The 14,228-nt window shown below is 39.8% G+C and overlaps 1 long non-coding RNA gene across 1 annotated transcript in view; it reads left to right on the forward strand.

The window, feature by feature from the left end:
• The window catches only part of LOC117937447, a 14,794-nt gene extending 725 nt beyond the window's left edge, over window positions 1-14,069 (forward strand). The window contains exons 2-3 of the long non-coding RNA XR_004655162.1: window positions 520-527; window positions 14,057-14,069. This is a non-coding gene — a long non-coding RNA (uncharacterized LOC117937447). The remainder of the gene's footprint in view (window positions 1-519; window positions 528-14,056) is intronic.
• The last annotated feature ends 159 nt before the right edge of the window (window positions 14,070-14,228 follow it).

Raw genomic sequence — 14,228 nt, forward strand, 5'->3', positions numbered from 1 at the left:
CCCCCCCCCCCCCCCCCATTGGCAAAATGTAATCATCTGAGTTATCAATCACAGCTCATTGCCCAAGGCACACAACTGTAATACCTGCAATGATGGAAATGATTCATATCCACAGCTTGCTCATTATGTCAACACAGAAGCATTGAAATGTCTCAAACATGTATTCAATCACTTAAAGTTTGGATTTTGATTCAGTACACAAGCTTCTTTTATCGAAAGTCTTGAGTCTATGGCGGGGAATTAAAATGCCAATAAGTTGGAGTGGTTTGATAATACACGTTAAATCTGAATGTTATTATCTGTCTGAGTTGCATCATGTTGTTTGTTTCGTGTACAAATTAATCTTTCACAAATGAATGCAAATGAAGTTTTTACAAAGTAAATTCATAATACCAGTCCTTAAAATGTACTAATAATTGTTTCCTAAAATTGTGTCAAAATGTGTCTGAAACATATCACTGTACACATCTACTCTGATTCTACTACTGATCAAAGGAAATCAGAAATAACTGGTATCAGGTTTTTTTGTGGGAGTGAAAAGTGCTGTATAACATTTAAACTAACATTCTTACATCTTAAAGAAAATAATGAAATAAAGTTGTTTTCAAAGATGCTAATCCAAACCACAAAGCTCATCTGAGGCAGGTGCAAATCTGTAAAAACAGCCCATTATTGATAGCAAAGTGAGACAATATTCCTGTGTGCATTCTTAAGCATATGTTGAGTGTAGAATATTCATGTACAGAAAGTATTATGATTCTCACACCCTTAGCTGTACCGGTGGGTGCGTGCTGTCGACAGCTTTAGAACATCAACTTTCAGGCTATGACCCAATTTACAGTAACCGTTCTGATGTGACTGAGGGTTTGGAAGAAAAAAAAGACGGTTGATATAAGAGTATTAGCAAGTATAGGTAAGTGAGTTGCAATACGGTAAATAACAGTTGTTAAAATGTTTTGTGTAAACTTTTATCGGCAAGGTCAAAAGAAACTACAAACTGTCAAACATGAAATAAATTGTATATTTCTCGCTAATGTAGTGGAGTAGTAGCATTTGGAGTACACAAATGACAAAAACTGTACGTGAATAAACACGAATATTTAATTATAATTCTTGAGTAAACGTACTTAGTTACATCTTGGGAGGCCAAAGTTAAATTCAATCACTAAATAAAAAATACAAAAATAAGTTTCACATTGCACAGGGTGAAAATAATGTTTGAAAGTCAGGCTCTCGTCTGCCTCAAGCAAAACTGTCGGGATATATCTTCTTTACCGGGACATGATGAACAAATTGCAACTACTATTGAAGTGTAGTATTGAATCCCCATCAGAACAAAAGCAGGACGATTCAAAGCATCAGCCAGAGGTTTTATGGCTCTTTGCGCACGACCTACTACCCTATTACCTCCCTCTACTTAGCTCTGTCACTTTGATCAACACCTCGTCTTGCGCTGTCAAACTCTGACCTTCGCCGTGTGTCTGATGGATGTTTGGGAGACACCGGTGTGGATGGGAGGATGTGTAATGGAGGCAGCAGAGGTGCTGCAGTTAACGGACAGACGCTGATTGCCTCCTCACCTTTAGTATGAATTGACATCCTGAGCCCATCTGTGTGAGTAAATGTGTGCATACATATAAAGATCCCCTTTTCTGCCTCCATGAGTGGTTGCATTCATCATTCTCCTGGATGACCTTTGTCACAACACGTGCCATGACAACTGTTCTTATCAAAACCTGATTTTTTTGTTGCTTTGCTGCAATCACTTTCCCCTTCTCTTCCCCACCATTCTCCTTCTCTGGTTTCCATACTTTTCTTAAAACATCAAACAAGTTGTTCAGTAGCCAATTAGTCCATACCCATGACGTTCCACTTGTGTGATTTCTACGTTGCCGCCAGAAATTTCGCAGAATGTAAATCTTTTTGGCCGGATGTCCAGTACCTTCCACTTTCTTTTTGCTGTAATTCTAAACTCTGTGGATTTAAGCTCCTGCTCCTCAAAACTCTGCAGGGTAGATGCAGACAATCGTTCCATTGTGAGTTTTCTGTTGTGATTGATTTAAAGAAATGCCAACCAACCTATCCCGGACTGCAGTGTGGACTATCCAGACACTGCCCTGCAGCGCTGTGGAGAAAGGGCTAGCAATGTGAGATTAGTAGCCAATTAACACAAAATCTATCTAATTTAAATTACTGTTGACAATCTTATAGGGCACACAGCAAGTTTCTGGTATTTGGGACTTGACAGTTATCTGTTGAACATTATCATTTTAATTGCCACTAATAAAATCACATGCTCCGTTTTTACAGTTTGCCCATTATTTACGGTATTTTGTTCCAGGTGACATGCTGTAGCTCTTGAATACAATGCTTCTCAGCATCAAACCCATGCTAAACTCTCTTAATCATTTGTTTGTAGAAGCAGAAGGCCGATGTTTAGTATAAATAAGCTCTGATAAGAACACTGCCTGCACAACACCAAACGCCAGACAGACAAAGTTACTGAGAATGTGAAGTGGAGCTTTTTTCTCAGGAGCTGGTGGAGAAAAAACAAAGCTTTAAGTGAAAGTTGGACATACTGTACATTCGCCAGATGGCCCGCAATACAACTCCAAATGCTAACACTCCATGTCTGCTGGATGTTTAGATGGAAAGCTGTTTGCAAACACAACAACATTTATAAGCTGTTACATGATCATGGCTTGTATCTGTAAGCTTGTTTTGATAATGTTCTGGCCTTAAACAAAATTAATAATGCAGCTTTTAAAAAACAAGAGTTTTCAAAATAACTGAATGACTCAATTACCAACGGAAAAAACAATAACTCCCTGTGAAGGTTGACCTCTAGGTCCTTGCAACATGATTTCACACTGCGCTGGCATGAACTGAAACAACTGGCTGTCGAGAAAGGTATACATTCAATTCAATTCAATTCAATTTTATTTATATAGCGCTAAATAACAACAACAGTTATCTCATGGCGCTTTCATAAAAGAGCAGGTCTAGACCGTACTCTGTGAAAAATAAAATATACATAATTTTTTTTAGCTAAAATATGCAGGTTGGTCATTTTAAACTGCCCCAATGGCTTCTACATCATCCTTCCCATCTCTCCCTGTGCTCTCTTACAGTCAGTCATTGGCCCTGTGGTAAAATTCAGGTTGGAGGTCGTGTGTCAGGACAAGAAATGAGGTGCGGCGGGGGATGCTGTTTCTGGATGACCACCCCTTTGGGTTCCCATCTGTCTGACAGTGGGGTCGAAGTGATCTGTGCCATAATCTGTTTGTGCATGCAGAGCAGGCAGCAACACTGATTGAGATCTCCCATTTCATGTAGATGCTTATTTGCACTTGCATGCTTGAGTCCAGTGTTGTAGTACTTAAGATTGGTCTTGGTCTCAAGACCACTTTTTGAAAGGTCTTGGTCTTGTCTCGGAATCAACCATGTTTTTACTCTGCCTTGGTAGGTCTTGGATAAAGAAGCCCCAGGATTTTAATTCAAGACCGGTGAAGACGACAATTGCAGGGATCTCACTAAATCGCCTGTGTGTCCAATGATTTACACGTTAACCTCATTCCTGTGATTGGATGTAAAACTTCATGCTACAGATGCAACCAATAACTCCACTCATTTCTAGTTTAACAATGTGTTACTGTTAACCGCGGTTGCCTGCAACAAACACTACTAAAGTGACTGTAGGTGACAGGAGAAGAAGCACCACCTCAGGTCCTGTCCTCAGTCCAGCTCCACCTTCCAAGCTAGTCTCACTGCACTTCGTCCTGCGCACCTGATGCCTCCAAATGGGGCCTTCACAGTTCCTGACCGCCCATTATCCCTGCACAACCTTAGTTCTCTTCCACATCTGAATTCCCTTGTTCTCAGCCCCAGAAACACATACAATATGTAGCTCCCATCTCACCCTCTTAGGAGATGCGCCTCAGGTCTGTTTGGAGGTGTCTTCAGTGTCTGAGCCAGGCAAGCATAGAGAACAACAACCAAAGCAAAGCAAAACACCAACCCCGCATGCAATAAACAAATGAAGAATACACTTGCTGCCTGGCTACATCTAGTCGCATATTTACTGTATGTTTCAGGGATCTAGTTTCAGTTAAATGGTCTGATTTTGGTCTTGACTCTGTCTCAACCCCTCAAAGTCTTGGTTTTGATACACTCTGGTCTTGATAATGATTTGGTTTAGGTGGTCTTGACTACAACACTGCTGGAGTCCGCAAATGATGATCGACAGCTGGTCTTATGTTCAAATGCTCAAAACAACCACGTGCTGTCTTACAAATAAATGCAGTCCATTAACATGAGAATTGGTATCTGTTAAAATGTCATATACTTCACTATACTGTACATTTGGTAGCAAAGAAGATGTTACAAAAGTTTGAAAGTGTGGTCAGATTACGTGAAGCAAATGACTGCTCTCAAAACTTTGAGTATTACAGCCTCCGGATGAGTGCAAAAGTGTTTTACTTTTCCCCCTCTAATACTGATGTAAGAACTTAACTTACTGGCAAGAGACAAGGATCAATATAGACAAAAAGTCACTGCTGAAATTAGAGGTTGTGAACAAAGACTTTTTCAGTCTTCACTCTGGGCATCAGCATTGAAAAGTGTCTCAGTTTAGAAGTCCGAACAACCCTTCACACAGGTGCTGGATTCATTGCACCTGTTTTTAAATGTACCGTTATACACTTAATTTTAGAGTTGTTGTTTTTTATCCCTAGGCTTCTTGTAGAGAGACGGTTGGTATGAAGGTAATTATGGTGCAAAAGGTGAGAGCTTGTGCAATACGATGTTAGACCTTGCAGAACAAAAAATCTGAACTTGTATGTTAAAATTTGCACATGTGATCTGAATTTGAAGCCACACAAACAAAAACAACATGAGCTTGTAAAAAAATCTGAACTTGTAAAATGAGATTTACGCTACATACATATTCACACACCTGTATTCTGAATGTGAAGTCACAGAAAAAATATTCACAAATGTGTAGATGGATATTTGCATGAACACAATGACAGCTGCAAGTGTGTAGTGTAACATTTACTTGCGTACATTTTTTTAATTCAGGGTTTATTTTCCATCACAACCACAACATAGTGATATGCATTTGGTGCAAAACTAATTTGTACCTGTGGACTTAGGTTGTGGAGCTCTGAGCCAACAGAAAGTAGGGTTTCTATTGGCAGATGAGGGGACAACTCTGCTAGCGTTAGCTAACTAGCAGCCAGCCAGCTTCTTAAAAAATACCTTTTAATTATCTTAAAACTATCTTCAATCTTAAAAAAAGTCAAACTAAAACACTGGTGGTGAGCTGCAGGTCCTGCAGCCGCAGACGGAGCGTGCTCAGTGGGGATCGGCCAGCGCAGCGACATTGCTAGAAAGCTTCGTTGCCGACCTCGACCTGATGAGAGCTCCAGCGGGACATGGAGAGCCCCAATCCCAAACAACTGCTAATAATGTGGGATTAGTGGGGAGTGTGTATTTACCTTTAGATGGTGCCGAAAACCAGGTCAACGAGGTTATATTTTATAGTTTTATTGATGCAGTTTTGTCGTATGGGATGAGCAGCCATACCGCTCTGAAATGGCTTCAACTTTTCTTTTAGCTGCATTTCTTTGTCCTGTCCTACCTCAAACCATCAAATGATTATTTTCAACTTAAGTGTTTGTGTGTGCATGTGTGTGTGTGTTTTATCATGTCTCTATATGATCTGTTTTTTGTCACTCATGTGTTTGAGTGTTTTGATCTGCCATTGGGGAATAGTAGATATGGTGTCTGATCTTGATGTTGACATTTATAGCTTTATGTTGTCATTTATGAAAGGACAAATACGACAGACAGGAGATTCACTTTATCCCTATCTATGTACCCATTCCTCCATGGGGACAGTGGGGTCAGAGTATTGCAGACGTCCAATTTGACCCCATTGCTTTTGGGTAACACTCAGCAGCCACTGTAGGATGCCTTGTGAGAGGCTGAAACACAATGGCATGACAAAGCTAGCAAAAGTTTAAATGAAGGACAAAACTGAAGTGGGCTACTGACATGGAAGAGAAAAAAAAAAAGAACAACATCATTTGTAGCCATGCTTGATGTACTGTTCCTCTGTCTGTTGGTCGGTCCACCACTTTGAAGCAGACGGAAATATCTCAACTATCAGAAGGATTGCCAAAAAGTTTTGTCCAGACATTCATGGTCCCCCGAAAAATCGTTCTGGCTTTAATGATCCCCTAGCACCACCTGCAGATCAGACTTTTCACAATGTTTTTGAAGTATTTCAACATCTAGTAAATTGGTTGATATACATTTAAAAAACACAACAACAGCTATAAGAATAATACTTATACCTATTTCAACAGGATATTTAATATAGCACAGGCACAACATAAAAGTGTTTTTTTACATGTAATTCTGCAATGTCAAGCTAATAATCCCAAATTTAATCAGAAATTGAATGTAGACAGTCGCAGTTTCATTGTGAGCGAAATTAAGTTTGGAAATTAAGAGACACTTTTCAGGTACTTTTTGGTTCATATTGACCTGAAGTGACTTAAGTGAGTTTCTTGATTAAAATTAAAATTAAAAATCACCCGTATGAGTGTTTAAAACTCGGCCATCTGCTTCCATCAGTCATTCCCCCTGTGGTGGGTTCCAGTTTTTAAGTGTATCAAGACAGGTGGGGGGGATGCTGTTTCTGTAAGCCCCCCTCCCCCTTATGGGTTCCCATCTGGCTGCCAATGAAATCGAGTTAATGTGTTCCATAATCTGTAGTCATAATCTGCAATCTGATCTGACCCATTGCCTGCAGCAAAAAATTCATAATCTCTCCCATGGCTTGTTTATCACATAGAATGAGATATGGGGTGAATATTGCATTACTCTGAAGAATCAGAAAGTCAGAATACTACTAATAAATCTGTCACAACAATAAACATTTTTTGGTCTTAATAAAAATGTGATGTGTTGAGGTTCCACTAAGTTACAATTGAGTTTTCCTTTGACCCATTGGAGGACAGCAGTCCCTCAAAATACTGCAAAGACTTTATAAAGTAATGTATGATTAATCAGTATTGTAGTAAAAACAACTTAATTAAAAAGGAAGCAAGGCCAGATGTAACTGAAATTCTCTGAAAAAGAGAAAATGTAAGGCTGAGTTATAGAAAGAAATCATGGATGTGGCAAACTGAACACAAATATGACTGACCGTTGTGTAGCTGTTACTTTACAATTCCTTTTTATTGATTGATTTTCCCAGTTAATTTGAAATGCCTACTTCAATATTTTTGGTTAATTCATTTTTCGGGGGAAAAAAGGTTTTGTACTAAACTGAGCACATTGTTATTTTGAATATTTGCACTAATAGAAGATGGAAGTGATTTTCTCTGTTCATTTTTAGGGTGCAACACTTTTAATAAGGAATACAAAATCCTTAGTACTTACAGGCCCGTTATGTGCATCTTTAAAAGTTTTCTAATAACACAAGATTTGATAAATTTCCGTCATGAGGCGTTGATGTCAGAAATGTGCAAGTGCAAGCAACGGTAAATTTCCAGAAAACTGACTGCTATACCTGGGAATTTGCATGCTGAACACTTTTTTAACTAATCATTTGTAATTAACTTAAGTCAGCATTAAATTTCACATAATCAATCATTCATTAGTATTTGGCTTTCCTGCACACATGCGTTTTATATGTAAACTATTACACTATATACTATGTAATGTACTACTTCTGTACATCCTCAAGAAAAGTTGTGCATCATACCAACTTCTTACTCCATTAGTACTCTACTTTTTTTGTACGCTTCAAAGCATCACCGTACCAAATGACAAGGAGAGTTTTAACTGATACTGGTTCACAAATGGCATAAACCAGGAAAAAAATGACTGTAAAAGCTGTGTTCAAAATGACTTTAATCAGAGAGAATTTGGTGTGCCCTGTTGTAAAGTTGCTGACTTTAACATGGAAGAGAAAAGCAGGTGGGGGTGAGAGAGAGAGTGCAGAGAAAGTTTGAGATGAAGATTGGTGTTTTATTTACAAGGCAGGGGAGACAATCCTCATCTGTCGACTGCTGCACCTGTTCTCTGTTCACAGCAACCAAACAGGACTGAAACTTCATCGCCCTGCATGAAGCCACTGTGGGGAAGGACTGGAGAGAACGTACTGTGTATGACCCTGTGTGTGTGTGCGTGCGTGCGTGAGTCCTTCGAGGCCTTCCTCAGGACTGTGGTGTTGGGCTCAGTCAGCTTGTCTTTTAAAGGGTGGGGGTTAATGTTAGGGCAGGAATTTATGAACCATTGCCATAGAGTGCATGTACATCTAAGGGTCACCTTGGAGAGGAGCTATTATTGAACTGCCCTAACCTAAGTTATTGTGCATTTTATTTTATGTTTTGTGGTTTGGTTTCTTGTCAATCTGCCCTTTTAGTGGTCCCCAATAAAAGAATTCTAATGGTTTTCTTAAGAAATACCATTATGCTAATACTAATTAAAAAAATCTAAAGCATAGCTTGCCATGGATTTTATCAAGCAAGGTTTCAAGGTTGGGCAGTCCATGAGTCTTTAGCCTGATAGGCAAATTATCATGAAATTTGCTAAGATCAGTCGTTCTCCCAAGAGTCTGAACCTTTTTGATTTAGACAATCTCATGGCCTCTCACAGTTTAGTGCTTGCCAGCAAAGGCAAGACCACACCTGGGGCTGACACTTTTAAGGTTTAAATGTAGGGTATGTTTATACGGAGAGAAACTTCACTTGCATTCCCGCTCGGCCTTTCTTCCCATTCATACAGCAGTGTAAATCCACACCTGTATATCTACTGTTACCCATTAGCCTGGCAGGCATCTCAGTGGCGATTATGACTTGATAGATCCCCTCTTACGCCAGCTGGTAAGGACATTACAACTGGTGATGAGCCCCCTTCTATGATCTCTAGGCAACAGTGACACTGTTGCACACACATTCTATGTTTGTGTGTAAATGCATTATTTCCATTTGTATGTGTGATCAGGCTCAGTCATCAGTTCTAGTATTTGGCAGCAATGGAGATGTTTTGGCTGTGAGCAGCCTGAAGAAAGCAGACCTGCCAAAGATAAAAAGCCAGGCAGCTGGTGATACACTGCCACATCTCAGCTGTCTCTGGCTGCTAGCTGAAGATGGTGCTATTTGTACGCATGTGTTTATGTCTGCAAACACTGAAAGTGCTAAAGAAAAACTCTGAACTCTGGCTATCACCTGCATTGGTGACTTTATACAGCTTCTCATGCCAAGTCATCAATTCAGCTCTGTTTTTGGTCTCTACAAATGGGGAAATATGTGGCTCTTTCTAGCTGCTAAATGCTCCACTACAGTAGGTTTACCAGTGTTGAGTTATAAAAAAGTTATAAACTTTGTATAATCACTACAGTGGGTTTTAAGAGCTTTTTCCACTGAAAACAGCTGCCTGTTGAGGCCCAAAACAATGGTATGAGAGCGGTGAGTGTAACGAGAAATAGTAATGGACAGCTAAACAGTTAGCTAAAACTTGCTATAAAGTTCTGTAAAACCTGAAGGAGGGGGTCCTGAACAAACCTGGCGTGTTTAAAAAGTTTTGCCTGCATTTTTTTGTTGCTACCTACAGCTTCTTTTGAAACTAAATTGTCAGCCACATGCCGAGAATCAAAAACAACACACCTTCACCGTTCTGTGTGTCATGTTAGGTCACAGCAATTTCCTGCAATGATGACCAGCCACGCTCGCCTCAGGGCCGATTCCCATTGTACCCAGCATGTGCTAAGTTGCGTCCTATTTCCAAAATATATTTGTTGAGCTTGCCACTGGGCTCAGCGTGCGTAGACAAGACTTTTTACATTTACGTCATACATGTGCCAGTATTTGAATGCACGTCACATCTGCGCCCGGTGTTTACATCAGACTTCTAGTATACGTGACTGTTACGGACCCTGCCTTTTAGGTTAGTTCGGACTTCTAGCCAAAGTATGTGCAAAGGGTTTGTATTTAAATTCAGCTGTGTGGTTGCCCGGAGAGGATTGGCCCTCATGATGATTTCAGCACTTCCCTGTTCCAGTCCGTTGCTGTTGATTGGTGCGGCAGGTGTGGATCCTTCCAATCAACTTCCTGAAATCAACCCAGCTAGAGTTTAAAAGGCTCTTGGAGTCATCATCAGTTAAATTGTTCTCTACTGATCGGCACTTGAAGGACATAGTTACACTTTTACATCTTATATAAGCAGCTTCATCAAGGGAATCCCAAACTTCCCTTTCCAGAGCAACATTAACTAGCTCCAACTGGGAAGCGTTCCCAGGCCAGGTTGGAGATATAATCCCTCCACCTAGTCTTGGGTCTTCCCCAAGGCCTCCTCCGAGCTGGACGTGCCTGGAACAGCTCCCTAGGGAGGCGCCCAGGAGGCATCCTTACCAGATTCCCGGACCAACTCAACTGGGTCCTTTTGATGCAAAGGAGCAGCGGCATTACTCCGAGCTTCTCACGGATGACTGACCCTCTCTCTAAGGGAGACGCCAGGTACCCTCCTGAGGAAACCCATTTTGGCCGCTTGTACCCTGGATCTCGTTCTATCGGTCATGACCCAGTCTTCAGGACTATAGGTGAGGGTAGGGACAAAAGCTGACCGTTAGATCGAGAGCTTTGCCTTCTGGCTCAGCTCTCTTTTCGTCACAACGGTGTGATAAATTGACCCGTTGTGCAGATTCTCCGACCAGTCTCCCACTCCATTGTCCCCTCACTCACAAACAAGTCCCCAAGGTGTTTAAAGTCATTGCCCTGAGTAATTGATCCCGGAAGTTTGAATCTATGAATATCTTTCTAACTTTGTGCACTTTTCTTTAAAACCAAGGGCATGGATTATGAATCTGTGAGAATAGTTTATAAAACAGAGGGCATAGATTAATGCACATGTTTATGAAATCAAAGGCACAGATTATGAATCTGTGCTAACAATTTATAAAACTGAGGAAACACATTTTTTATTGTGTGCGCACAGATTAGTTTTTTCTTCTGACAGCCGGAGGGCTTTTCAGAAACGTCTGATGCTGCATGGTGTAAAACAAAGCAGGTTTTTCATTATTCTTACCATTTAGTATGCTTTTTTCTATTCTATGCCAGCTGTCTGAAGAAATGAAGAAATTTTGTATGATTCTGATATCTTAATTTGAATCACCATGTTTCAGGATAGTCTAGAAACTTAGTAATACAAAACTATTCATGTTTCAAAAGCACAGAGCCAGTGCCATTTAAGTACAAGTACAAGTCAACTTTCCAATGTGTTCATGTAATTGTGTGTAGGCCTATGTTCACATGAGGTTGATTCAACAAGCAGCCAACCGGCTCTTCCTCCTTCTCGTTAACATTTTGCTTTTCGGTCTCCCTCCCAGCAAAACGAGAAAAAGATGACAAACATAATAGGAAGAGAGAGATGGACGAGTGATGTTCCCATTACTGCTCTGTTCATTTCAGCCTGGGAGGGGAAAGAGAGAGAGTGAGAGCTGTAATAGACCACATACATTTATGGACAGATGAGAGAAGTCTGAGTACTATTAGTATAGGTCTGCCTAGAGAAGAGGGACATTAGAAAGCAAGAGGGACATTATAGTTCACACTTCATGTACAATACTTGTGTATTCCAACATGCATTTGAATTTATAGTTTTCTTATATTATGAATATGCATCAGTGTGATCCAAAGCTACTGCAGTTGAAAAATGAATTGCCTTTTTCAGATTTTGCACTAAGAGAGGAGACATGAGAGAAAGAAAGACGAAAGACTACTTGAAAAACTTCAAGAGATGCTGTCAAACTGCCTGATTGGCTTGACAAGTGACTTGTCGGGGGCCAGATTCAGTAGACCACCTTTTCATTAAAAAAAAATATGGAAGGTACTTTATGTCAGTCAGTCAGGAGAGAAGACATCACATTAAAGCAGGAGGTATTGGGGTTAAACTACTTCAGTTTGTTATTTTTAGAGGCAATTATGCAAATATGTTTATCTCCATTTAAAAGTAAGAAGATCTGTTGAATGCTTGACGCTCATGGCCTTGTCAAAGCATGAATTAAAATTGTATTATTGTAAATTGTAGACATAAAGGCGTGTTAAAAAGAGACCAATGGGTAATAATCAGAAATAGTAAAAAAGGTGGATACAATGTAGGGTTGTACAAAATGTGTGTTACAATTATCTCATTTGTGTCAGTCCAAAAAAGGATAAACCATGTAACGTTTTTAGTCACAACAACCTACAGTAATACCATTAGTTACTTTTGTCCCTTTTGATTGCTTCTAATATTTACTGTCTTCAAAAGCATTCACTAAAGTTGTTGCAAATGACTCAAAATATTAAGAAATTAAGTCTTAATGATATATACTTTTATAAACTTGGTCACAGTTTTGATCAGTTATAGTATTTTTTATAACCAGGTTAATTGCTAATATTTGGGTCCCACGCAGCTATTAGTTTAGTCTTTTTATCTAAACGACTCCTTTTAAGGTAAAATCAAAATAAGGGTTCCTGAAATGTGACTTATAATTATTCATTGCATTAACACAACTCCAGTCTACCCTGCTCACTCTGAAAACAGCTTCTGACTGACTTTTATTTTTTTAAAGACGCAAAGTTTTTGCTTAATTTCATCCATTACTGACCACAGCCTCTGCAGGTTGATTCAAGGCATTGGCTACACTGTCTGTCTTCCTGGGGCATTCCCAGGGGCATTGCATATCTATTTGTAACACATGTGACGCACTGACACAAACGCAATTTTCTGATCATTCGTGTTCATGCCGAACTGGACACCATTTATAGCATCTCCAAATCGGTGGCAGAAGCTACTAGAACAGAGAAATGAAAAAGTAATTTCCCTAAAACAAAACCTCTTTGGTCACTTGAGTGTGCATGATAACACACACGTACATTTTGGTTTAGAATACTTTTAAGGCATTGACTTAAGTTCCCTCCCCATCCTTCCCGTGGAGAAGGGTGAACCTAACACTCACCCCAATTACTAACCTTAACAGTTAATACAGAAACCACTTCACATCATGCTACATGAAGCCCCGGTAAAAATCAAATGGGGACACCAATTTTGTCCCCAATTAGACATGCAGTCCCCAGAAAGCACACAAACACACACAGACATGCACACACACACAGAACATTTCAGGTATATCATAAGAAACCTCCCACGGGCAGGGGTTAGTTTGACTTTCATTTGCTGGCAATTGCATAGTCCAATTTCTTGTTCCTACCGTTGCAGGGCACAATAGATGGGGAGGGTTGCAGACCGTGAAGACATTTAAGTGGGTTTGGGAGAAACAGTGACAGTCTACAAACCTCACAGAGATATTCATTACCTATTTCACTCCCATTTATACTCATAGAAAGGCTGGTGTCTCTGGTTTATGTGTGGAGGCATGTTCAAAAGCATTAAGGGAGTGCAGGAAGTGACAACTGGCGTAAAACTTTTGTTCAGCCAAATACAACAAACAAAATACCTTTTCTTTCTGCTGTGGTGAATTTGAGGTTTCCTCATTGTTTGCGGGTCATGATATCTCAGGGAACGTCACATTTTTCACTAATTTCTTTGTTGTTCTAGATAAGAATTACTAGCTTTTTTGTAGAAAAACTAAAAATAACTTTACTATAGAATGGGACCAGAACCAAATGTAATAGTGTCTGTAATCAAGTGATTGTGCATATTATTTATTAACTTAAAAGTGGATTTATTGTAAACTAGTTTTAATCTAGGACTTATTTCCACTTTCAACATTTTGTCCCTTTTTATTGACCGATACATCGCAAAGTCAGCTAATAATGTGACAATAAACTGACATCAGAGTTGAGAGCCTTTACTACCTAAGAGGTGAACTACAGCTTGTGTACGGTCAGATCTCAAACTTACACATGTGAGTGAGTGAGTAAGTGAGAGAGATTAGAGCTGAGCAGATGGATGTGGACAGGTTTGTACTCAAAGAGACACGATAAGATAGATGTACCTTATCTGAGTCAGCACAAACCACCTCTGACAACACTGATAGTGTGTGTGTGTGTGTGTTTGTCTAAGACGGGGAAGATAGCTACTTTTAGAGACTAGACCAATTTTCTTCAGAGTTTCAAGGGTAAGCTATAGACTCACTGAACATCTCCTCTGTCATAGAAACACACTCCGCACTTGTTCACTAAATCAGGTCAGCTTGAGACCATGTCAAC

Source organism: Etheostoma cragini, chromosome 21, assembly GCF_013103735.1.
Source record: "Etheostoma cragini isolate CJK2018 chromosome 21, CSU_Ecrag_1.0, whole genome shotgun sequence".
NCBI lineage: Eukaryota > Metazoa > Chordata > Actinopteri > Perciformes > Percidae > Etheostoma > Etheostoma cragini.